This window comes from Xyrauchen texanus, chromosome 37, assembly GCF_025860055.1.
Source record: "Xyrauchen texanus isolate HMW12.3.18 chromosome 37, RBS_HiC_50CHRs, whole genome shotgun sequence".
Lineage (NCBI taxonomy): Eukaryota > Metazoa > Chordata > Actinopteri > Cypriniformes > Catostomidae > Xyrauchen > Xyrauchen texanus.
This window is the reverse complement of record NC_068312.1, coordinates 16,943,751-16,968,111: the sequence shown is the minus strand read 5'-3', so window position 1 is coordinate 16,968,111 and position 24,361 is coordinate 16,943,751. Positions and strand designations below refer to the sequence as shown.

General features: G+C 44.0%; 1 pseudogene; it reads left to right on the top strand.

The window, feature by feature from the left end:
• Positions 1 to 1,972: 1,972 nt before the first annotated feature.
• Positions 1,973 to 23,454, top strand: LOC127630546 (piwi-like protein 1; annotated as a pseudogene).
• The last annotated feature ends 907 nt before the right edge of the window (positions 23,455 to 24,361 follow it).

Here is a 24,361-nt window from a genome sequence, read left to right as displayed (position 1 = left end):
CCCATAGAGTCCTCCCAGCTGGCAGACGTCCTCCAGTCCCTCGCGACGCTGCATCAAGGCCACCAGCAAACCCTGCTTGAGCTCCAGCAGGACCAAGATCGCCGGTTTTTCGAAATCATGCGGGCTCAGGCAGAGGTCCGGCTCGCCATCCGGAGCCTCCTCAGCCAGGAGGCCGCGTCGGCCACAACCGCGACCCCGGACACCCGCGCTACGCTGCCCCCCCCCCCCATGCTACAGAAGATGGGGGCAGCAGATGATCCTGAGGCCTTCCTCGATTTGTTCGAGCGCTCAGCAGAAATCTGGGGCTGGCCCCGCGAACAGTGGGCAGCCCGCCTAATTCCCCTCCTGTCCGGGGAAGCTCAACTTTCGGCACCAGTGTAGAACCCCTCACAGGAAGTAGGACAGGAAACAAGTCTTCACTGCAAGGTAAGCCTTTAATGCCCGTTGTCTTTTCAATACGTTACAATACTACACAATATAACACAAGCGCACTGGGTTAGCTTGTCATCTCCTCTTTTCATGGAGGCCCTCTGGCTACCCTTTTATGCCGCTCTCCCCGTGCTCACTGAAATTAGAGACAGGTGTTAGACATAATTTAGCTCAGGTGTATGTGCCCTTACCGCTTTTCTCTCCTGGACGGGCGCTTGACCACGTCCCCGCTTGCACAGTTCTGTAATCACTTTTAAGTTTTTTTTTAACTTTCCCTACACTGTTGGTAGGTTCGGTGGTAGCCGTGTGGCCAACAGCTGATACACTTCCTGAGAGACTTTTTCGTTTTGTTCATCGCTAACGAGTGGACCGTCTGCACCTCCTTTATTGACCTGTGAACAAATGATACTGTTATCGCTGTTGCTAATTTTAAAACTAGTGGGTTGATTTCCCGTGCCGGAAATCCAGTGACACTGGTAGTGACGATTCTCCCTGGCCAATCAGTGATCTGCAGGATTTTGACGTCACATTTAGTATCGCTCGGCTCGCTTGGAACCTCAACCGAGGTCGTACTAAAAAAAGTATCAGGTACCAGGTACTATCAACAGCGGAAAATCCCCAATAGACTCTATTTTGAAAAAGGCCCAGCAGAGGTTGTACTTCCTTCGCCAGTTGAGGAAGTTCAACCTGCCACAGGCGCTGCTGATACAGTTCTACTCAGAAGTCACCGAGTCTGTCCACTGCACTTCTATAACTGTCTGGTTTGGTTCAGCTACCAAGTCAGACATCAAAAGATTTCAAAGGATAGTTTGGACTGCTGAGAGGAATAATGGCACTCCCCTACCCACCCTTCTAGAAATGTTCATCCAGAGTGACTAAAAGGGCTGGTAAAATCACTTTTGACCCCCTGTACCCAGCACACTTTATCTTCAAATTGTTACCCTCTGGCCGGTGCTACAGAGCACTGAGCACCAGAAGAACAGGCACAGGAATATTTTTTCTCCTCAGGCCATCCACCTCATGAACAGTTAAAACTGTCCCCAAATACATTCTTTTGGTCAATACAACCGCAATATTCAATCCATCTGTTCCTACTTATATATTCCATATTTCATTTATATTCTTTAACATATCCTACCTCTTCAATACATTACATCACCTGCACATAACTGTATATCTGAATATGAAATATTTTAACAACATTATTGCGCTATTGTATATTTCTCTTTTTTAGCTGTTATATCTTATTTTATTTATTTGTATGTCACTATATGTATATATGTTTAAATGTATATGTTTGTATGTATGTATATACGTTGCATTCTCTTGCACTGGAAGCTTCTGTCACCATGACATATTCCTTGTGTGTGCAAGCATACTTGGCAATAAAGCTCATTCTGATTCTGATACATGCTGGGAGTTGTTTTTGAGGTGGAAATTACAGAAATTAGGAAATATAACCATTCAGGTTCTGTGTCAAAGCCTGTTTTTGTTTGTCCCAGATGTTTTTCTGATCTAGTTTAATCAAAACAAATGATGGGTAATGCAAAAAGACATTTTTGGCACAGCAGGAGCTGAAAAACTGGATTATATCAGCCTTGCCTACCAGATACTGTGTAACTTTCACAAGCTTGATGAGGAGGAAAGAGCAGAGTACTAAACTAAGAGCATATTCAACATATTGCAATGTGACATCTATTAAGCATTATTTATAATACAGTAAAGCAGCAATATTTAGGGAATATTGCAAACCACTAGTTACAATAAATACATAAAAAAGAAATGAATTCATGTGTTTTGTGCAACTTTTAGAAAACAAAACCTTTACAATATTATGGATTAGCCATTTGTATGTTGAAGGTTGACCCGCTGTCGCAGCTACAGGACACAGGGTGAGGGAAAGGATAAAAGAATATAATGTGTTTGCTGTTCTTTTTTTGTTTTTCTGTCCCTCCCCTCTTTTTACTACATACCCCATGAAATCAAACGTGTTGTGGCCTTTAGTCCCTGACTGTTAGTTTTTAGGAAATCCATATTCTAAAAAAAAATTACTTTTAGCAGATTTAGGCATTTAAAATGTCTCTTTCTGGCATCTTATTTTGTCCACAAGCTTTGTTGCATTGCTAATAGGTTTCCAATCGCCCCAGTTAATTGTATGCTTTCATAAAATTGGTAGTCCTATCTCAAGAGTTTCTACTGTGAATAAAGCCTTTTTGTTCTGTATAAAACATGCAGTCAAGTGCTAGCCTGTTTCATGAACCACTCATTATCACACACATGCAGAATTAAATGCTACATATTGAACAATATGGACACATTCGAGCAATGCTGCCACACATGTTTGCTCATCAGTTGATTGTAACGGCAGTAGTGTTTTTATATAGCTGGTGGTGCTGGCAGTTGACAATCGAGAAAAAAGCTACAGGTTGTGGCCACAACACGTGTCCAAAATCACCTAATTGTTTTTCTCCATTATTGGCCCCAAACAATTATTTTCTTAGTACAAACACTCAACAGTATTGTTTTTCCGAGGAAGGTTTCTTTCAGCAAGAACTTGGGATACGATTGAAAGTCTTTATTTCTGTAGAAGCCCAAGGACACGGTATCCTAAAACTAGGATAAATAAGACAGTATTATTTTATTTTATTTTTTTATTCAGGACTTTTCAATGTATCCTTTTTAAATATAGTGATACGTTTATTCAGTGTCTTTGACCGTTAGCAACATAGCTAGAATTTCGTGCTGTTTGTGTTTTCTGTATTTGAGCGCCATCTGGTGGTGAACTCTGTCTTAAAATAACCTTAAAATATCTTTATTTGAGAAATTCCCCCCCTTTAAAATGTGGTTCCAAATTCATTTCAGCAACATTTTCGGTCATAAAATAAGTAATTATGACCTGAAAATATTGCAATGCATGGACATTTTTGAGCAGCTGAGTGAAATCAGGTTAACCGACAGCCTGTTAATTGATCATCATTGTGCTTTTTGGAAGAGATGGTAAGAGTGAGCTGTCGAGATTTTACATAAATATTTCTGCACGGGTTTGTTTGTTTGTGAATGTTGCAAAAGTGTTCCTAAAGTCTAAACATATTAAAATAATGTGGAATTTAATTCAGCAGACTAAATTTGTCAAATTAACTCATTGCTGGTGGCAATCAAGTTAACTTCGTCAGTTGCATGCAATAACTAGGTTATATAGACGACGACGGACAACTTTTTAAGCATATAAGGTCAAATATGTGTTTTTTTTCCAAAGTATTTTATACTCTGTTATAAAAATCTCCCCCATGTGTTTAGGTCATGCACTTGCGCAATGCACGTGCAAGGTTTGTGCTTTATTTCAACTGTAAAATAAAAATTATATTGTACAGTGTTATAGTTTAATATTTAATTTAGCATAATTAATGCCATACAGTTTCCCATTAATCTCTGTTATGAAATTAATGTGAACTTTGACAACGAAAGTGCACTTTAATTTTTAAGGAAGTATTTGAGTAATAAAAAAACGTGTAAGTATTAATAGTATTCAAGAATGTTTAACTTGTAGCGTTAATGACTTTGTGCTAATTTCTGAGTGCATAGATCAAGCGGCCCTGTCGCAAGACACGTGCAATTACGAGTAAAATAGCTAAGTGAGATTGTAGCCTAACATTTGAATTTTAAATGTGGTAATACACTAATTTCCCCTTCTGTCGCTCTCTCCACGTTGTGTCGGAGAAGCGACACTAGGGGTCTCTCTTGAGCACCGATATCCACCTCTGATCTATGAAAAAAGGCCAATGAGAGTTGGCAGCCAGTATTTGCATGTCCTGCCCCCGGACATACGGGTATTTAAGCGGCGCAAATACGGGAGTTCATTCAGAAAATTTCTTCGGAGCCGATGGTCTGTCTGCAGTTTGCTGCGAGTTTACACACCACTACGTTCCTGTTTCCTCTGACGATCTGCATGCTGTTGGATTTGACGGCGCACAACAGCGGCTTTCTCCTACTTTGCACGGCGTGCATTGTTGCTCCTGAGCGCTTCGACAGCGCAGACACACACACATACTGTGTATTAAAAGAGTTATTTCCCTTAAAAGAGTGAATTTCTCTAAAAGAGCAAAACACAGCGGTGTTGAACGTCCTTTTCAGGACGCGTAGCCCCCCGCGAACCTTCCGTTCCCCGACACGCTCGCTGGTCCCCGTCCACGCTCGCGGCGATAGCGGCTCGCCTCACGGCCTGGCTGTCTATCCTCCCGAGCCCGAAGCAGATGAGCTCGCCACCGCATCGGAGAGTGTGATGTCTGATGCCGAGGACTCCCCTGGACTGCCGCCTTCGGGCCAGCAGGCCCAGGCTGAGGCCGACGCTCAGATGTCTGACATGCTTTCCGGGCGCCGTGAGCGTGGGGTTGGATTGGAACCCTCCATCCTCCCCACAGCCTTCACGGTTGGATGACTGGTTCCTGGGGCAGCGCGCCGTTCAGCGCCACGCATCCCCCCGGTCCCGTTTTTCCATGCATGACGAGCTGACGTCTACGTGGAGAGCCCCGCTCTCCGCTCGTCTAGGTGCCACCCGCTCCACTCTCACCACCCTCGACGGCGGAGAGCGCCATGGATACGGGGCGATTCCCCAGGTCGATAAGGCAGTTGCGTACCATCTATGCCCCGGTAGCCCTACCTCCTGGCGTGGCCGCCCCGTACTCCCATCCAAACCCTGTAGGACAACATCCTCGCTCAACGCGAAGGCCTACAGTGCGGCTGGACGCGCTGCCTCCACCCTGCATGCGATGGCCCTCCTGCAAGTCCACCAGGCCAAAGCACTCAGAAGCATGCACGGGGGTGGACCTGATCCTGATGTGCTGCAGGAACTGTGCTCAGCGACCAACCTCGCCCTGAGAGCGACGAAGGCCACAGCGCAGGCACTCGGACAGGCGATGGCCACCCTAGTGGTCCAGGAACGGCATCTCTGGCTCAATCTGGTCGAGATGTTTGAGGCTGACAAGAACCGCTTCCTGGACGCACCTGTCTCCCAGATTGGCCTTTTCGGCGACACCGTCGAGGACTTCGCCCAACAGTTCTCCGCGGTGAAGAAGCAGACGGAGGCCATCTCTCACATCATGCCCCACCGCACACCTGTCGCTACGGGCCCTGCCCCGTCTTCTCGCCGAGGGCGTCCCCCTGCGGCGAGGAAACCAGCTCCTGCTCCGCCCCAACCCGGGCCCAGCTCTCAGCCCCAGCGTCGAAGCACCCGCAGGGCGGCGTACGCCCCTGTCTCACTGAACCCCTCTAGGACCCGGAAGGCTCCTAAGCCGCTCCTGAGACAGTCGACCCAGAGCCGAAGACGTTAGCTCCGGAGGTGGTAAGACCGCTCCGTCCCCGGTGGAGGGCCGGGTGGAGAATCCTTTGTTTTTTCATTTGCCCCCTGACGGGGCTGTGGTACCCACATTCTCAATAAAAGAGCTATTTCCTTTGCCTCTGGGTCACCTGGCTCGCAAATGCCGTTCTCACGGCAATGTGCTTTCAGATTACGACAGTCCCGGTACACCGGACGCGGCGATCCCGCCTTCCGCCTGCCCGCGACTGTCCCCCAGCCGGCCGGTTCAGACGAGTCCAGAGGACGCCGACGTCGGACCTCCTCCTCAGTCACGAACCCGCCCCCTGCCGGGCGCGCGGAGCAAGGTAAGTGCTTTGAGTCTATTCTCAGCACCTCAGCCTCAGGCCGCAAGGAAGCCGCCCGACGCTGCATTACCTGTTCCGCCCCGCTGCGAGGCCCCGCCGGGTACGTCCAAAATACTCGTCCCTTTGGTGCCCCTAGCGCAGAGCTGGGAAGCGTGGCTTTCGCTTCCCAACGCATCACGCTGGCTGCGCCGGACCATTCGACTCGGTTGCGCAATTCAGTTTGCCCGGCTCCCGCCCCCCTTCAGGGGCATCCGCTTTTCCGCAGTACACGGCGAGCATGCCAGTTCCCTGCGCGACCCTCTTAGCCAAGGGCGCGGGTAGAGCCCGTCCCTCCAACCGAAATGAGGAAGGGTTTCTACAGCCCTTACTTCATTGTACCCAAGAAAGGCGGCGGCTTACGACCAATCCTGGACCTGCAAGTTTTCAATCGGGCCTTGTTAAAACTCCCGTTCAAAATGCTCACGCAGAGAAATATTCTGGCTGGCATTCAGCATCTAGATTGGTTCGCAGTGGTAGACCTGAAGGACGCGTACTTCCACGTCTCAATTCTGCCACGACACCGACCCTTCTTACGGTTCGCGTTCGACGGCCAGGCGTTTCAGTACAAAGTCCTCCCTTTCGGCCTGTCTCTGTCCCCTCGCGTCTTCACGAAGGTCGCAGAGGCCCCGCTACGAGTAGCCGGCATCCGCATTCTCAACTACCTCGATGACTGGCTCATCCTGGCACACTCTCGAGAGTTACTATGCACACACAGAGACAGGTGCTCCGGCACCTCAGCCGCTTGGAGCTTCAGGTCAACTTGGAAAAGAGCAAGCTCACTCCGGTTCAGAGCATCTCTTTTCTCGGGTTGGAGTTAGACTCAGTCTCAATGACAGCACGTCTCACGAGCGAGCGTGCTTAGTCGGTGCTGGACTGCCTCGCTTCCTTCAAGCCAGGCACAGTGGTCCCTCTAAAACGTTTCCAGAGGCTCCTGGGGCATATGGCGTCCTCCGCGGCAGTCGCGCCGCTGGGGTTGATGCATATGAGACCACTCCAGCACTGGTTGCAGACTCGAGTCCCGAGACAAGCATGGCACCACAGCACGCATCGGGTAAGGATCACCCCCGCCTGCCTCAAAACACTCCGACCCTGGACAGACCTCTGCTTTTTATGGACAGGAGTGCCCCTGCACCAGGTGTCCCGACGCGTTCTGGTCACAACCGATGCCTCCCGGTCCGGGTGGGGTGCCGTGTGCAGTGGGCACGCAGCAGCGGGCCGTTGGAAAGGGGCCCCGCTGCGTTGGCACATCAACTGCCTGGTGCAGAGATGCGCGATCAAGTCAGTGCTCCTGTTCCTACAGGAGAGGCTGGACAGGAGGCTGTCCCCGTCGCCCTCAAGGTGTATGTTGCCGCCATTGCCGCCCACCACGATCCTGTAGACGGCAAGTCTTTGGGTAAGCACGACCTGATCCTCAGGTTCCTGAGAGGCTCGGAGGTTGAATCCCTCCCGGCCAGGCCTAGTTCCCTCCTGGGATCTCTCGGTAGTCTTGGCAGGACTCCAGAGACCTCCCTTCGAGCCGCTTGAATCAATTGGACTCAGGGACCTCTCTCTTAAGACAGCCCTGCTGATCGCTGCCGCCTCTATCAAGAGGGTCGGGGACCTGCAAGCGTTCTCTGTCAGCTGACACTTGCCTGGAGTTCGGTCCGGCGGATACGCCTGTGATCCTAAGACCGCTGACCGGGCTATGTGCCCAAGGTTCCTACCACACCATTCCGAGATCAGGTAGTGAACCTGCAAGTGCTGCCCCGGGAGGAGGCAGACCCAGCCCTTTCGTTGCTGTGTCCAGTGCGCGCCCTGCACATTTACCTGGACCGCACACAGAGCACCAGACGCTCTGAGCAGCTCTTTGTCTGCTTTGGGGGACGGCAGAAAGGGAATGCCGTCTCCAAACAGAGGCTCGCCCACTGGGTTGTCGATGCCATCACACTGGCTTATCACACCCAGGCCGTGCCCCCACTCTTGCGGGTCCGAGCTCACTCAACAAGGGGTGTTGCGTCCTCGTGGGCACTGGCCAAGGGCACCTCCCTAGCAGACATCTGTAGAGCCGCAGGTTGGGCGACACCCAACACCTTCGTGAGGTTTTACAACCTCCGCGTTGAGTCGGTTGCGTCTCGTGTTTTCTCAGGTCCGAGCCCGTGAGAACTCGGTAACACGTGAGACCGACCGGCCGGGTGGATCGCTTGCGCCCAGCGCCCTTTTCCTTAAGTCAAGGAAAAGTAGTGCGCCTTCTTCCCAGGGCTCCCCACTCCGAGTCGGGACCCTGGTCGATTCCTCCCCAGCCCTCCGGGTCCGCGGTTCAGCGGAGGAACTCGCCGACCAAAGCCACTGCGGGTACCCTAATGGCCACCCTGTACTGGTATAGGGGCTCCACAGGTAAACTAAGAAGGCCTCCTGCTCGGACTCCCCCTGTGTGTAATTCCACGGTTCTGTCCCCTTACGATCAGACCCCCATGTCTCCCTTAGGCAGTTACAGCTGCCCCGGTCGCCGTGCTGTAGCAACTCCCCTCTTTCGAGGCTGGATCTACCACCGCACCATACTTTCCACACGAGCCCTAAGACGGCCGTGTGACGTGTCTACCACTTTTCCTCCCCAAGAAAAAGGGCAGGTGTGGTCTCCGCAGGGTCTGGGTAAGACCCCCTTCCCTTTATGCGTGTAAGGGCCCCGGCCGTGATTGCTCTATGCGAGAAACATGGAGAGAAAAGAGGCCCAGCCAGGCTAGCCCGTTCCCATGTTGGCAAACATCGCCTTGTTCCCCTCCCAGGGTAACTAGAAGGATCCCGATGTTCTTATGGGGCATTGGGGAAGGGTACGTGCAGCCAGGTACAGACGATGCACTGGATGAAATCCCTGCCTGCCTCTGTATCGGCGGTTCACGTACACGGTTCAGCGCATGGCAAGATTGGAATGGGTCCCCTAGTGTCGCTTCTCTGACACAACGTGGAGAGAGCGACAGAAGGGGAACGTTTGGTTACGTATGTAACCTCCGTTCCCCGAGGGAGGGAACGACACGTTGTGTCTTTCCTCCACCATGTCGCTGAACCGAGCCACTGTTGTTGCCGGACCATTTCCGGCTCCTCAGAAAAATCCTGAATGAACTCCCGTATTTGCGCCGCTTAAATACCCGTATGTCCGGGGGTGGGACATGCAAATACTGGCTGCCAACTCTCATTGGCCTTTTTTCATAGATCAGAGGTGGATAACGGCACTCAAGAGAGACCCCTAGTGTCGCTTCTCCGACACAACGTGTCGTTCCCTCCCTCGGGGAATGGAGGTTACATACGTAACCAAACGATTTCTCCATACGCAACATACATACATTTTATATAAATTGGCAAATTAAGCTGTTTTTTGTAAGTTAATATTTTAACGACAAGTACTACTAAAAAAAAAAAAAAATCGTCGTTTTTTTAAATTCGGGTTTAAACATATTACTAAAACCGTTAAGGTAATTACTTTTCTGTTGTGAACAAACTGCGCACTGGGAGCGTGAACACACACACAGTAAAAAATATTCTGCCATGGGATTTCAAAAAGCCAAATTATGAAAGTATGTCATTGTGCTATGATTACAGTTATGTTTTTGCCATTCAATAGACCTATATATTTTTTATTAGTAGTAGTAATATTTCATATAAAGCTTATATATAATCTGTCATACCTTTTTACCCTGTTATGGTTCATTACAAATTCCAAGAATACTGTCTTTGTTGGTTTTTAAGGGTAAATCAGAATTCGCAACAGTGTTTAAAAAAGCAAAGTGTATGAGTTTGCAGGCTATAAAACAATATTAATTATTAAACTGTTTGTTTTAATGTTAACACAGCACTGGACAAATCAGCAGTCCATCCTTGTTGTTCTGCCCCGATCAGTTCTTTTAATGTTTCCATCCAACCCAACCCAACTCTCTTTCTTTTGCTCTTTGTAGCGATGGTCCAGATCTCTGCAGGTTTATGATACAATTGAAATAAACTGCTGATATTGATTTCAGAAAAAAAAAAACAGGTATCAAACTCTGTATCAGCAAGTACTAAAAAAATCAGTACTTGTACTAATTCTCAGATTTTTTTTTTATCGGAACATCCCTATTATGTGGCATTTTAGCCCTGCTAATTTTGTGTTGTAGAATCCTGCTGATGCTAAACATGCAGCAGATTAGTCGCCATTATTACAATCCTGATGATTCTTTCAACATTCCCCAGCACAGGTTTTGAAACCACTTGTGTGTGCTTATCTAACAGCTGTTGGAAAATGAATTATTACATTGCATAAACCCTGTCTGACTGACAATTTGGCCTGGCTTTGTGACAACCATCCTTCAATATGAGTCCAGTATTATGTTGTGCACCGATATGAGCCACAAAGTTCTGTGCAGTGAGACATTTCTTGACTTCATGTACTGTCTGAGGCAGCAATGTGGAGACCAGCGCTTTCCTGAAGTCTGCACCAAGAAGCTTGTGGGCCTTGTAATCCTCACAAAGTAAAATGAGAGCACAGCCAGACCTACATAATGGATTAAATATAAATTTTGGATAAACCAATTAAATGGAACATTTTTAATAATCATTAAAGGCTATTTAAAGAGTATTGTCAGGTAATGATTGACTAACAAACATGATGGCATTCATTTTAGGTACAATAACGACCTACAGAATCAATGACATTGCCTGGGACCATACCCCCAACATTTAAGAAGGGAGATACAGAGATCTCTTTTAAAAACAACTTCAAGACGGTAACCTAATGCAATAGTACAAGGGAAATGTAACCAAAATTATTTTTACACCAGTTTCTGACTTTTATTGTTTCATTAAATTTTCTCTCCAGCAATATGGTCTGAACTTAACAGATGGGAACCAGGTTCTTCTGGTTAGTCATGTAAAGAGACTCGGTCCCACAGGTCGGTCTCTATCCAGACCTGCAATGCTTGTCCCAGAGTTCTGCTTCCTCACAGGTAAATCTACAACTACAGAAGACTGAATTCACAACTTTCCTACAATGTCAATAAAATGGCTTGATAAGCACAGCTTTCTTGTGTTGAAAATGTAACAAGAAGTTTGGCTTTTTTCTCAACATTAGGGAGTATGTGCATTTGTTTCCTCTGATGGTCTAACGGATAAGATGCCCTCTGATTTCAACATTAAGAAGGATCTAGCCTCTCACACAAGACTGAGTCCTGAACAGAGAGAGGGCAGAGTAAACCGTCTGATCTCCAACATTAACAGGTAGGATGTATAAACTTTTAACAATGTGTGTCTTAGCTGAAAGCCATGTCCCATTTCTTCATTGCCTAATTCGCTGCAGTGCTCAACGGTAATAATTTTGAATAATGGCCCAGTTGGGCCAGTGCTTCAGATTTTTACTTGCCCTGCCAAGATTTTCACTAGCCCCCAACACAAATATTAAAAATAGATTTTTACCAGCATGACTTTAAATTGTGCCTGAAGCTAAATGTTTTATATACATGTATATTAAGTTTTTCAGACAATTACCCCCAAAATTGTATTATGTTTACAATTTGCAAGATAGCTGAGAATTTTTATGCTTTATGCCTTATCTAACCTCATATATGTGATTTACAGATATTAATTCATAAATATACCATATTAAACTCAGCCGTCCTGCCATTTTCTGTGTTTTTCAGCGAAGAGTTCCAACATGTTTAGTGCAGCAAATAATGGGGTTTCAGTCACCCGTTTAGTCATGCTGTCAACTTTTGGCCCATGTGTAATAGTGGTCGATCGATATATCGCATATCAATATTCTGACTTTTTTCATTATCGCAACGGCCCATACATTTTCCCGTTTGGCCTATTTCTTTCTTGCTTGCATGTGAAGCTACTGTGAATAATGTCTATAGACCAATCATCGTTTACTAAAATGTCAGCGAATGCGCAGTAAGTGGTGGCAGAAATCCCGCTGACTGTTGTTAGATTTGACAGATTAGATGATTAAATGAAATTATAACACAAAACCATCATAAATACAAACAAAATTACTTTCATGAAATGAGTTAATAACAAACATGTAATCATGTCCGCTATAACTTTTTGCTGCAGAGTTGTGAGTTGAAATGATCTCCTCAGTCCAGTCACCTCTGTTGATGGCTTGAAGCAACAGCAGTCAACGAGAGCCCTCGGAATCATTTTTCAACAACGTAATCCAATAAAAGTTGACTTTTTGTGCATGGTTTTTGCCACCACTTCCATGTTTGACATAAACAGTGATGTTGCCAAAGCATCAGTCTATTACGTCATGTTTTAATGGAAAGCAAATGAAGGTTTAATAAAAATAATTAAAAAAAAAGGTTGACTGTTGCTATGCTTTCTAAATCTGTAAACTGTATTTTTATGTTTGATGCCACTCCTGTGTAGGTTCCACTCCTTTGTTGGTTCCACTCCTGCGTAGGTTCCACTCCTGCGTAGGTTCCACTCCAGTGATGGTAATTAAAGGATTTAAAGTTCCTACTCCTGCGTCTCCTAGGACACCAAACGTTACAGAAGGACTAACCCATACTATGAATATACCAGCTGTGAGCATCCTCCTCCTCAAACAAGGAGATCGTCCAGTCGAGGATCACGTGCGTGAGTTTCTCCATCTTGCTAATTTGGTGCACTATGAGGACCACTCTCTGGTCTATTTTTTCAGAGCTGGTCTGAATAGTGTGCTGAAGGAGCGGATGCCTCCGGCGGGTCCTCACTGGACGCTGTGCAACTTTGTGGAGGTGGCACTGAAACTTAGCGGCTCACCTTTCACTGTGGGTGTGGAGGATTAGGACTTTGAATCTCCTCCCACAGTGGACATCCCCAAGCCTTCCACGGCCCCTGTCTCCAAGGTAACTCCACTCCGTTCAACAACCCTAAATAATTTTTTTTTGGGGGGCTCATCCTATCCTGTTTCCAGTGGTCGATTCACTGCTGCAGTCAGCAGAAGCTGCCACGGTCGTGAGCCAGAGCCCATGCCTGCCACGGGCAGCGAGCTAGAGCCCATGCCTGCCACGGGCAGCGAGCCAGAGCCTGTAGCCTCGACCATCCACATAACCACGCTCCCTGCTGGCCGAAGGAGAAAGAGTAGGAAGAGGGCATCTTCTCTTCTGTTTCTGCCAGTGCTCTCCACGGCTCCGCCCTCCAAAGCCTCCTGAGCCTTCCATGGCTCCGACTTCCACGGCTCCGGCCCCAGAGCCTTCCACGGCTCCGCCCACTCCTAGGCCTCCTGATTCAATCCCAGCCCTGAAGCCGCCCCCCCAGGCCCCGATCATCCTCCTGGGATCTTTCTTCTGCGTTTCCCTACCGTCATCTGTCTTGGGGCGCCAGGAGTCGCCTATTTAAAGGGGGGGGGGGGTAATGTCACAGTCTGTCTTCACGCAACACATTCTCACACCCCAACTCGTCACATACGGACGCTCGGGCAGGACCCCTTGGCGTCGCTTATTGACGCGCCGGGTGTACCTTTGGCGTCATTTTACGACGCGTCCGGTTTCGAAACATAAAAAACCAGTTGGAGGGCCATTGTAGCCTATTCCTTTTGATTTTTATTGATTGCGGTCTGGACTCTCGACCCATTTGCGGCGTGAGGTTACCCGAGACGTGACATTTCAACGCTACATGCTCCGGTTCGGAGATATGTAGAACGGCGTCATTTTACGACGTGTCCGGGGTTTTAAACATCAAAAACCAGTTGGAGGGCCATTGCAGCCTATTCCTTTTGATTGTTATTTATCGCGGTCTCGACTCTCCACCCGTTCGCGGCGTGAGCTTACCCGAGACGTGACATTTCAACGCTACACGCTCCGGTTCGCGGAGATACATAGAAGTCTATGGGACTGCCCTGCACGTCGAAAAATGACGCCAAAGGTATACCCGGCGCGTCAATATGTGACGAAACTGCCCGAAGCGTCCGTATGTGACGAGTCGGGGTGAGAAGGACTCTTATTTTGAAGTTCTCTCCTGCACTACATTTCCCAGAAGTCACTGCCCTGATCACTCCCTCGTTATCCCCACCTGTATGTCATTCCCTCATTTAGTTCCAAGTGTATATATACCCTCTAGTTTTGTCAGTAGTGGTCAGTCCTTGAATTGTATTGTTATGTTTGATGTTACTCCTGCGTTTGTTCCACTCCAGTGATGGTAATTAAATGATTTAAAGTTCCTACTTCTGCGTCTCCTCTTGACTCCTAGGACCCCAAATGTTACAATTCTAAGTCATTTCGGAATATTCTTGTAGATGTAAACATTCTCACTCACTTATTAATAAATTAAGTCAGTCACTGATTCAGATTTGCATCAGTAAAAATAAGAAAATCAAGTCAGCATGCACTGGCACACCAGAGCATAAGCACAAAATATTTTGTACATATCCTTGTCAGTTGATGTATATGAATAAGAACATTTTCACGTCGGTTTCTACCTTTTATAAATCCTGATTTGTTTCACACATTTGATGTAGGATCAAATCCATGAAAATTAGGATCAAATCTAATTGTAAGAAAGATTTATAAATGAGGCCCCATTTGCATATTTTCAGCATACAGAGCAGGCCATTCGCAGTATCAAATACAAGCCAGTCTCTCTGTGATCCATCGTCAGTGAAACGCAACCTCTCGCAGAGAACCATCGTGATTTTTGCAATCATTTTTGTGTTTTGGCTGCATAACACCAGGTATGTGTCGCCACATTCTGGGGTAATGAATAATAAATGAAGGGAAAGGTTTTGACTTCCAAGCTAATCTTATTCTTACAAAGCAAAGAAATCTCAGGTAAAAGTTATTAGAACATGATACAGAACATCTTACAATCACTGTGCTGAACGCTTGTATCTGATTTGCTCCTGTCGCTTACGAAACAACAGCTAACCAATCACTGAACTATTCTTTAGTAGACAACTTGTATATTATAATTTGATTTCCTTACGTCAGATAAATAGAAACAGCAAAGGTCTGACTATGTCTCTTTAGAAACTAGTTATCGTTCTCACAACCATGCATTGTTACAATTCATAAAAAGATATCTATACCCATATCTATATGATATTTTGATATGACATATTTTTGCTGTTAATATTCACATTAATAATAATAATTCCTTACATTTATATAGCACTTTTCTAGGCACTCAAAGCACTTTACATAGCATAGGGATGATGCAACAGCAGCCAGAACACCACACACCAGCTATTGTTGGGGAGGAGAGAGTAGAGTGATGTAGCCAATTCAGGGATGGAGATTAATACAAGGCCATGATAGATAGGGGCCAATTTGGCCAGGACATCAGTGTTACACCCCTACTGTTTACAAGAAGTGTCATGGGATTTTTAATGACCACAGAGAGCCAGAACTTTGGTTTAACATCTCATCCAAAGGACAGTGCCTTTTTACAGTATAGTGTTCCTGTCACTATAGTGGAGCATTAGCACCCACACAGATGTAGGGTGAGCACCTTTACCCAGGAGGTCTCCCATCCAGGTACTGGCAGGCTGCTTAACTTAAGTTAACCCTGCTTAACTTTAGTGGGCAACCAGGCAAGAGCTACAGGGTGTTATGGCTGCCAGTGAGAAAGATAGAAGATAGCCATATCTAAAATTCCATTACACCACAGAATAGGTGTTTTCTAATTTCCTGCTTTGTAATTCACACTAATTCAATACTTTATGCATATATACATATTAAAGTTAAATAAATAATATATTGTGTTGTAATAGATTACCTCTCAGCTTCTGCTGATCTTGTTTTGTTTTGCCTTGAGCACATAAAATTGAGGTTCACGGATCTTGAGCACAAATGCACATGCAGCGCCCATGCTCTGAAATTTGAGCGCTCAAGATTTTGCAATACCAAAGTAGCCATTAGACTACATTTACTTATTCTTTGTTGCAACATTGTTAACCATTAAATGAGCGCCACATTCCAAACATGGTGAAATGCTCTCATTTCCACTTCTGACCGAATGCAGCACATCTGTTTCCGTAAGCATGAGATGAAATTCGTGGTGTGAGCACTGAAATGCCTTGAGTGTGGCCAGGGCAGAGCTGCGCATGAGCAGCGTGTGTAGACAGATTAATTAAATCGCAGCCCTCACACAAGGTTTTAAATTCTATTAAATATTTTTTTAGCAACAGTAACATTTTAGCGCTTGTCATACAAATGAATTCCTCAAAGCAACCCACATGGAAAGAACCTATATAAACATATATGTTTTAATATAGGTTTTGATATAGGTTTAGAATATATGTGACATATATAAAATTGGCCAGTTTCCTATATTATATGTACATATATGCACATATAGGTACTGAAGGGTGAGGGTCGAAATCCCTTGTCTCTTCAGTTATATCGATACATATATAAAGATGTATTGATCACTATGTATCTATATTCTGTTGCTTAAACTTCTTTAATAAAGTGATGAATTAACTATATGCATTCGCACGTAATCAATTTTATTTTTCTTATGCATAACTGAAATAAACTTCGAATCATATGTGTTTTAAGAGTTAATTTTTGATTTCATGCACATTCCTTGAAGCCTCTCTCTCTGTTCTGCACGGAGGCTGACTTGAAGGTCGTCTTGGGAATAAGCTTGAGATGAGACACCAGGGAGAATGTTAAACATATGTTCCAGATGTATTCTGTGGTTGATTTTTACCTGTCCATGACTAATTATATGATTTAAAATCCTATGTAATAGCACTTGAATAAGTAGAAGTGTAAATTTTCTCTTATTATTTCTTTCCTCTCCTTTGCCTGAGGGGTGAATATTTCTTATCTCACTGTTTTGGTTAAAATGACCTGATAAATGTGTGCTGTGGTTCCCTTGTGAGCAGAGAAACACTGTCATTCGTCAGTGTTTCGTGTGTGCGTATTGACCTTCTACCCAGGTTTTGAACCCAGGGAGACACAGCAGGCAGACTCGAAGACGCCCGAGACCATCTGCGAGGTCACTTCAGATGTAAATCTCGAGCCAGGACGACAATTGCGCTGATTAATGTTGATGTGCTATAGCTATCTATATGTTGTGACTTTATGCTCTGTTAGCCAATCAGGAGTTAAATAATAGAATATACGTCCTTACAAATGGTATAATTGATGTAAAATTTTGTGTAAGGTATGAGTTAGCTTTCGATCTCCTCGTGAGACTTTGCCTCTGGCTGTACCAATTTCACTGCAAACTATTCTTCAGTAAATTTTGGATTCTTTGATTGAACTTCTGACTCCTGGTTTTCTTTCTCCATATCTGGTCCGGGTCAAACTGTTATACCCCTAACAGTACATATATGTTTACATATATATATACACATATAGGTACATATATGTCTACTTATATACGTGCATGTACCTATATAGGTACATGTATATGTGCATATATGTACACATATATGGACGTATACATGCACCTATGTTTACCTACCTGTACCTCAAACACTTGTAATCTAAAACACAACATACATACACTCCCAAAAAACCCTACATTTGTGTGCCCTACATTTCATTTCTCAGACTCAAAAGGCCAGTGTAAAAAGAGAAGATTTCAAGATTGATTTAAAAGTCTCAATGGAAGGAGACTGGTGAATTTGAAGGAGAAGGTTATTTCATAATTTTAGTGCAATTACAGAAAATACTCCATCACCCTTGGATTTTAACCTAGACATAGGGGCAGCGAGCAACGTACCAGAGATTTGTAAGGGATAATGTACAGTCAGCCTGTTGTTATCGCACAATAAACCCTGACACCCTGAAGGGGTTTATTTTGCTATAACAACCTGCTGACAGTACATTATCCAGCTTATTACACAGCTACTAACCAAATAAATAAAGACATGAACATAAAATATTGATTGCCGTTGAAATTGTAATTTGAGAAGTAATTGTTGAACAGCTGGAATCAACCATCGGTTTGCGTTGGAGTTCTGTTGTTGTTTACGGTGTAAAATAGACTGTCTGACTCCTCATTATTCAGTCTTTTACAAGACTACTTTCCAAATAAATAAGTAAATGCACATGAAACATTTATTTGTTGAAATTATTTCATTAGCTTACTTGTAGATATCGCACACATAATGAAGCAGGAGAGATGGCTCGAATAACCCGGATGAGCGTTCTGATAAGTCTTAATCCCCGGATTAGAGCCCTGCACGGGCCAAAAACTCCAGCCCTAGCCCGGCCCTGGCCTGTAGTGTTCAAGCCCTAGCCCGACCCCAGCCCGAAAACAAATGCAATTATTCAGCCCGAGCCCGACGCCAATATTTAAGCTCTCTGACGCGCGCTCTCTCTAATGCAATTCAATTCAATTCAAATTAGCTTTATTGGCATGACAAATTGTACATTGTATTGCCAAAGCATTTATATGAGCATGAAAAATAACAGAGTAGAACAAATTCTGTATTGAACAAGTGTGTAATTTTGTTTTATAAATAAATACAAAAATTAACAGTGTATATAGGCCTACTTTCAGTTGTGTTTGTTTGTGTGTGTGTGTAAATCTTAATGCACGCTCTCTCTAATACACGCAAACACACATGCTAATAGGTAAAGTTATTATAGGCCTCAAATATAAAGTTACAGTGCCACCGGCAATCATGCCCACAAATATTATTACCGATTACAGAAAAGTACAAGCATGCAGTAGATAATAGCCAAGCTATGTGATCCAGCAGCAAATATGTAAATAAAGATGTACGGCCTACCTTTCTTTGATGTGAAGAAACTTTACAGAAACTGGAAAACAATGTTTCAAAGAACTCTTCGCCAACTGGCTAACGTAAAAAATAAATAATACATCGTTGAACTGTGTAAAGGCAGAACTGTCACTGTCACGATGCAGGAGGAGGCAGACAATGGGTTGGATCCAAATGCAGTGTACTTTATTGTAAATCAAAGTGAGACAAAACAAACAGGAACAAAGGAAATGACCACGATGGGTAAAACGACACTAAAACCTGGAAACACGGAAAACATGAAAGGTAGAACAGGCAGGATAAACATCAGGGGGAGCACGGAGACAGGCATCCACAAACATCAAAGACCGACAGGGGAATGGTGAAACAAACCGGGTTAAATACACAAACACAATGACGACTAAACGAGACACAGGTGAGACCAATGAAGAGTGCAGGCAGTGAGAGAGGCCAGGAATTGTGGGAATTGTAGTTTTATACACAGACAGTGAAACACGGGGCGGACAACAAGGAAAACGTGACATGGAATTTGACGTGCTGAGTGAAACAGAAAACACGGACCGGACCACAAGGAATGTGACATGGAATGTGACATGGAATGTGACATGGAATGTGATAGGTGAAACGGAGAACATAGGCCAGACAACACAGGAACGTGACAGTCACTGTTTATTGGCGGTGTTGTGAAGAAAAAGAATCGCATCCACCGTTGAAGCCTTCAGAGCTGTTCTCCTCTCCTCCAGCGTCCTCCTCCCTGCTGTGCTGAAAACGCACATGTACATGCATATAGGCTATGTACTTGTATTATTTTAGTGCGCGATTATGGGCACAATGAAAGGAGAGAATTTAAAGGAGCCCGAGTCCGACCCGAGCCCTATCTATTAAAAAATAAATTGGCCCGAGCCCGACCCGAATTGACTCAGCGTGTCGGGCTCCGTCGGGACCCGACGGGCTTGCAGACCTCTACCCCGGATGTGTGGTTGTAACCGAATAATATCTGACCGCTTGATGGCGCCATTGACCAATCAGAATGGAGTATTCCAGAGAACTGTGTAAGAAGATACAGATAAAATACAGTTGTTAGAACTGTATGTATCCAGCCTCTCGCTTCAGTACTACGTTGCATGCGTTAGGGTTAACCTAACCATTTGTGGTTGCTTTTCGGCAATCTAAACTCTTAAATTTCCATTAGTTCCAGGCAACCAGAAATTGTCCAGCCACTGAATAACATGGTCCATATTTTAATAATGACATTTTATGACAGTCGTGTTAACAATAGTAACGTTAATCAAGTTAAAGTCACTATGAATGAAGTGGCCTCTGTTGTGGTTTTGAATGAGTTCAACAACTAAAGGGAAATGTAAAAGGAACTTCCTTAAACCAAAGAATAGTCCTTGAAAAGTTTTATTTTCACTTAAAGTTATATTAATTAATTTGATTAGACACTATTTTGATGATGAAATTAAATTACATTTTAAAATGTAATTCTGGATTTGGGGGGGAAAAAATAAAACGGATTTCAGTAGTGCCCTATTTAAAAACACTTAAGCAGTGCATAAGTGAGAGAAACACAAAGAAAGCATGCATTTTTTAAATGTATCTTTAAATAGGCCAAAGGAGTGTCCATATCATATTAGCATATTTTTGCTGTTGTATCAAAATTGGTATCAAGAACCATGAAATGTCACTCTAAATGGCACCGACTCAAATTTTGGTGTTTTGATAACAATACTCATAGCAAAATGGGGTTCTTGCATAAACCCTGATCCCTACTCTCCCTACAGAAACTGTGATGTGCAGAATGAACTGAGCACTCAGTGTCTGAGCTTTGAGAACAGCCTACTGATTATGAACGGAAGAGTTCTGCTTTCTGAGAAGATCATACATGGAGGCAGAGTGGTAAGAAAGATTACTCCACTACCCACCAGGCATGACTTTGAATATCCATCATTTTAGGTTTATTTGAGGTGTTCTTTTAGTTTGAGGTTAACCATGGGCAGCAGACTGGTCTAAAGAAATGAGCGGTGTCCCTCTTATTAGCTGCATGCCTTTGGATAACTGGCTAATGTTCTACACACGCCGAAATGCAAATGTTGCCCAATCTTTGCTTAAGTCTCTCAACGAAGGGGCTGGGCCCATGGGAATCCGTATCCAGAGAGCCATCATGTGAGTTGACAGCATAGATAAACCTTCAGTCCTATACAGCATTCACTTGCCATGCATATTAAATGAATAGTTCCCAGAAAAGTTAAAATTCCTCATTTTCTCACTCTCCTGTTGTTTTAAACCATATGACTTGTTAGAGAACAGTGTTAGTCACTTGGGTTCAGAACATAACAAGGGTGAGTGATGGAAGGTTTTTTCCTGAGAACTAGTGCTTTAATATGCATTTCTTGTCTAAGCAGGATTGAGTACGAGGATCGTCATAATCTCTACTCAGAGCCCTACAACAGAATGTATCACCTGAAACTCAGATGGTGAGTCCAAAAGCACAATTGTCATAATTGCTTGTGTGCTTTGCATAGGTGGCAGTGATCCTTCCTACCAACCGAAAGGATAAGTATGACTCTGTGAAGAAGTACCTTTGTGTGGACTGCCCCACTCCAAGTCAGTGTGTGTTGTCTTGCACCATCAAACACTTATGACTGTGGCCACCAGGATTGCCTTGCTGATGAACTGCAAAATGGGAGGAGAGCTGTGGAATTTAGAAATCCCAGCAAGACACTTGAAGACTAAGAATAACTTGAATGATCATATGCCCAGCTCTATTGTTGCATGCTAAATACACCCCCTATAATGTTTTCTGTGGGAGTAAACACACACATACACAGCAGAAATTGTAAAGCCATGCAAAAAAAAAAGAAGATCTGTCAAAAAGTTCCTAAAGCTGTCCTACTTCTGTTCTGCCGCCCCGTTATCCTAAAGAGAGAAGTGATCGTAATAAAATTACCTCAGAAATTATAAAACAACTCATACTGAGTATATCTAATATAGTTGCTAAAAGCTATATCCACATTTTGATAATGAATTACAGTAAAGAGCTGACTTGCAGATGTCTTCTCCAAAGATCCATCAGGTATATTCATGGTTTAAAGAGATATTGTTTGGTCAGTTGGGTCGCACTGCATTCTTAGGAGGGAGACTTATATTTATATTTTACAAACATTGATCCCAAAAGACCTGAACTAGGATTATTATATAAAACCATTTTGTGATTTTATATTATGTGTATATAGTCAAAAGTACTGTAAAAACTTTAAAATTTCATTGGGTTACATCTGTCCATATCTGTCTCTACCTATTGATGTATTTATTTCCATTAATGCATGCAAAAAATGTGGTTGGATACTCATGGATTGAAACAATTAGATTTTGTGTTGTTCTTTTAAAAATGTGGTTCAAAAATTTTGCTTTGTAAATGTATTTTAACATCTGGGGATGGTATTGTAAGGACTAAAGTTATACCCAGTAAAGAGACCAGAATGTACAATGATGACCCAGGTTCAAAGTTGAAGTTTCAATCAATGAAGATAGAGTTTACTGAAGACAAAGTTCTCCACATTTTCAAAGGCAACAGACAGAAAATTAGTCGAGGATCTAACCTCGAACTAACTTAAATTACAGAAATAACCGTTATTATAGGCATATGCAAATTAATTGACAATCTCTTACGAGTACGGAGATCTGATAGGGGAACAGTATCAATTCTTTAGATGGTTCTCCAAGTGTGTCTTGCAAAACCTTGGTCAAAAGATTATCAATGCCCTGAAAGGATCATTGCAAGGTGTGCAGTGGGGGTATACTCCAACATTTTGGTTATTAATGCCAACTATTGGCTCTGCCTTTTGCTTTTGAATGGCTTCTTGATTTGTTCAGTTCTTTAATAAAGGCCTTTTTTTTAAATGGTTTATCAATACTGACGCTATAGGTCTCCTCAGCTTCTTTGAAGGCCTATCTGAAGTACAACAATTCCCTGCCCTCACGCATCATTTATTGAGATGGAGTTGGTGATGGGATGCTGCAGAGCATGGTGGACATGAAGTCCCACATCATGCAGTCCATTAAGACATGGGGCAAGACTATGAGTGAGCCATGCTTTATATAGACTAATGGAACACTTCAGGGAGTCTAGAATTCCCTCTGTTGTATTTACAAATACATTTTGCATGCAGGCCCAAGCTGTCTGTAGTGGTTGTGAAAAAGCGCATCAGATCTTTATTAACAAATCAGCCTCTTCATATTGCTGTGTCGTGAACTGCTCATCTCTAATCAATGTTAAATCTGCTTTTTACACTGGTACAATTTCTTCATAATCAGTCAGGCTGTGCATTTTGGATGTGTTGCCCCTACTCACTACACCGTGGTGTTTGACAACAGCGGCCTCAAACCAGATCATATGCAAAGCCTCACCTACAAACTCTGCCACATGTATTACAACTGGCAGGTAACAACCTTCTTTAGATCATTGCAAAAGTATTACTCTGTACTTTGTAAGCTTTTCAGTTATGTGCTTTCTCATGTATACATAATCTTTCTATCTTAAGGGGATTGTCCGAGTACCTGCACCATGTCAGTACGCCCACAAACTGGCTTTCCTTGTTGGCTAGAGCATTCACAAGGAGCCCAATATGAACCTGGATGACTTTTTGTACTACCTGTAATCTGGTGTAATGATATGATGCAGGGTTTAGAAGGGTAATAGATCCTTTTCTAACTTTGTATCTCAGTTGATTCAGTTGAATGAAAATGTCAGGAGAACATTTAATTAAATATCAGAATCTGATTCTGATATTTAATCAATTAGAAGCAGCTTTATTGCCAAGTATGCTTACACATACAAGCATTTTGTCTCGGTGACAGGAGCTTCCAGTGCACAACAATACAAAAACAATACAAAAACAGCATCAATACATAGATAATAATACAAAAATAATAAAAAATAATTATACTCATACGTACATACACACACAGATAGATAAACACATACGCATACTTAGTGCAATTCTAATTCAAATCTGTTATCTGTCATGTACAGTGCAATTTTTTCCTCCAGAGGAATGAAATGGCAGAAGAGAAGAGACAGATATGTTGGATAATATAAATAGACTTAACTGTGTATTGCACATAATTATTCTAAATGGGGCAATTTAATTGTTCATGAGATGGATAGCATGAGGGAAAAACTGTTCCTGTGCCTGATGGTTCTGGTGCTCAGTGCTCTGAAGCGTCGGCCAGAAGGCAATTGTTCAAAAAGGTAATGGGCAGGGTGAGTGGGGTCCAGAGTGATTACCAGCCTTTTACCTCACTCTGGAAGTGTATCGTTCTTGAAGGGTGCAGGGGGCAACCAATAATCCTCTCAGCAGACAGAGATGTCCTCTGTAGTTTTCTGGTGTCTGATTTCGTAGCTGAACCAAACCAGACAGTTATTGAAGTGCAGAGGACAGACTCAATGTTGAGTAGAACTGTATCAGCTGTGCCTGTGACAGGTTGAACTTCCTCCGCTGGCGAAGGAAGTACAACCTCTGCTGGGCCTTTTTCACAGTGGAGCCAATGTGGGTTTCCCACTTC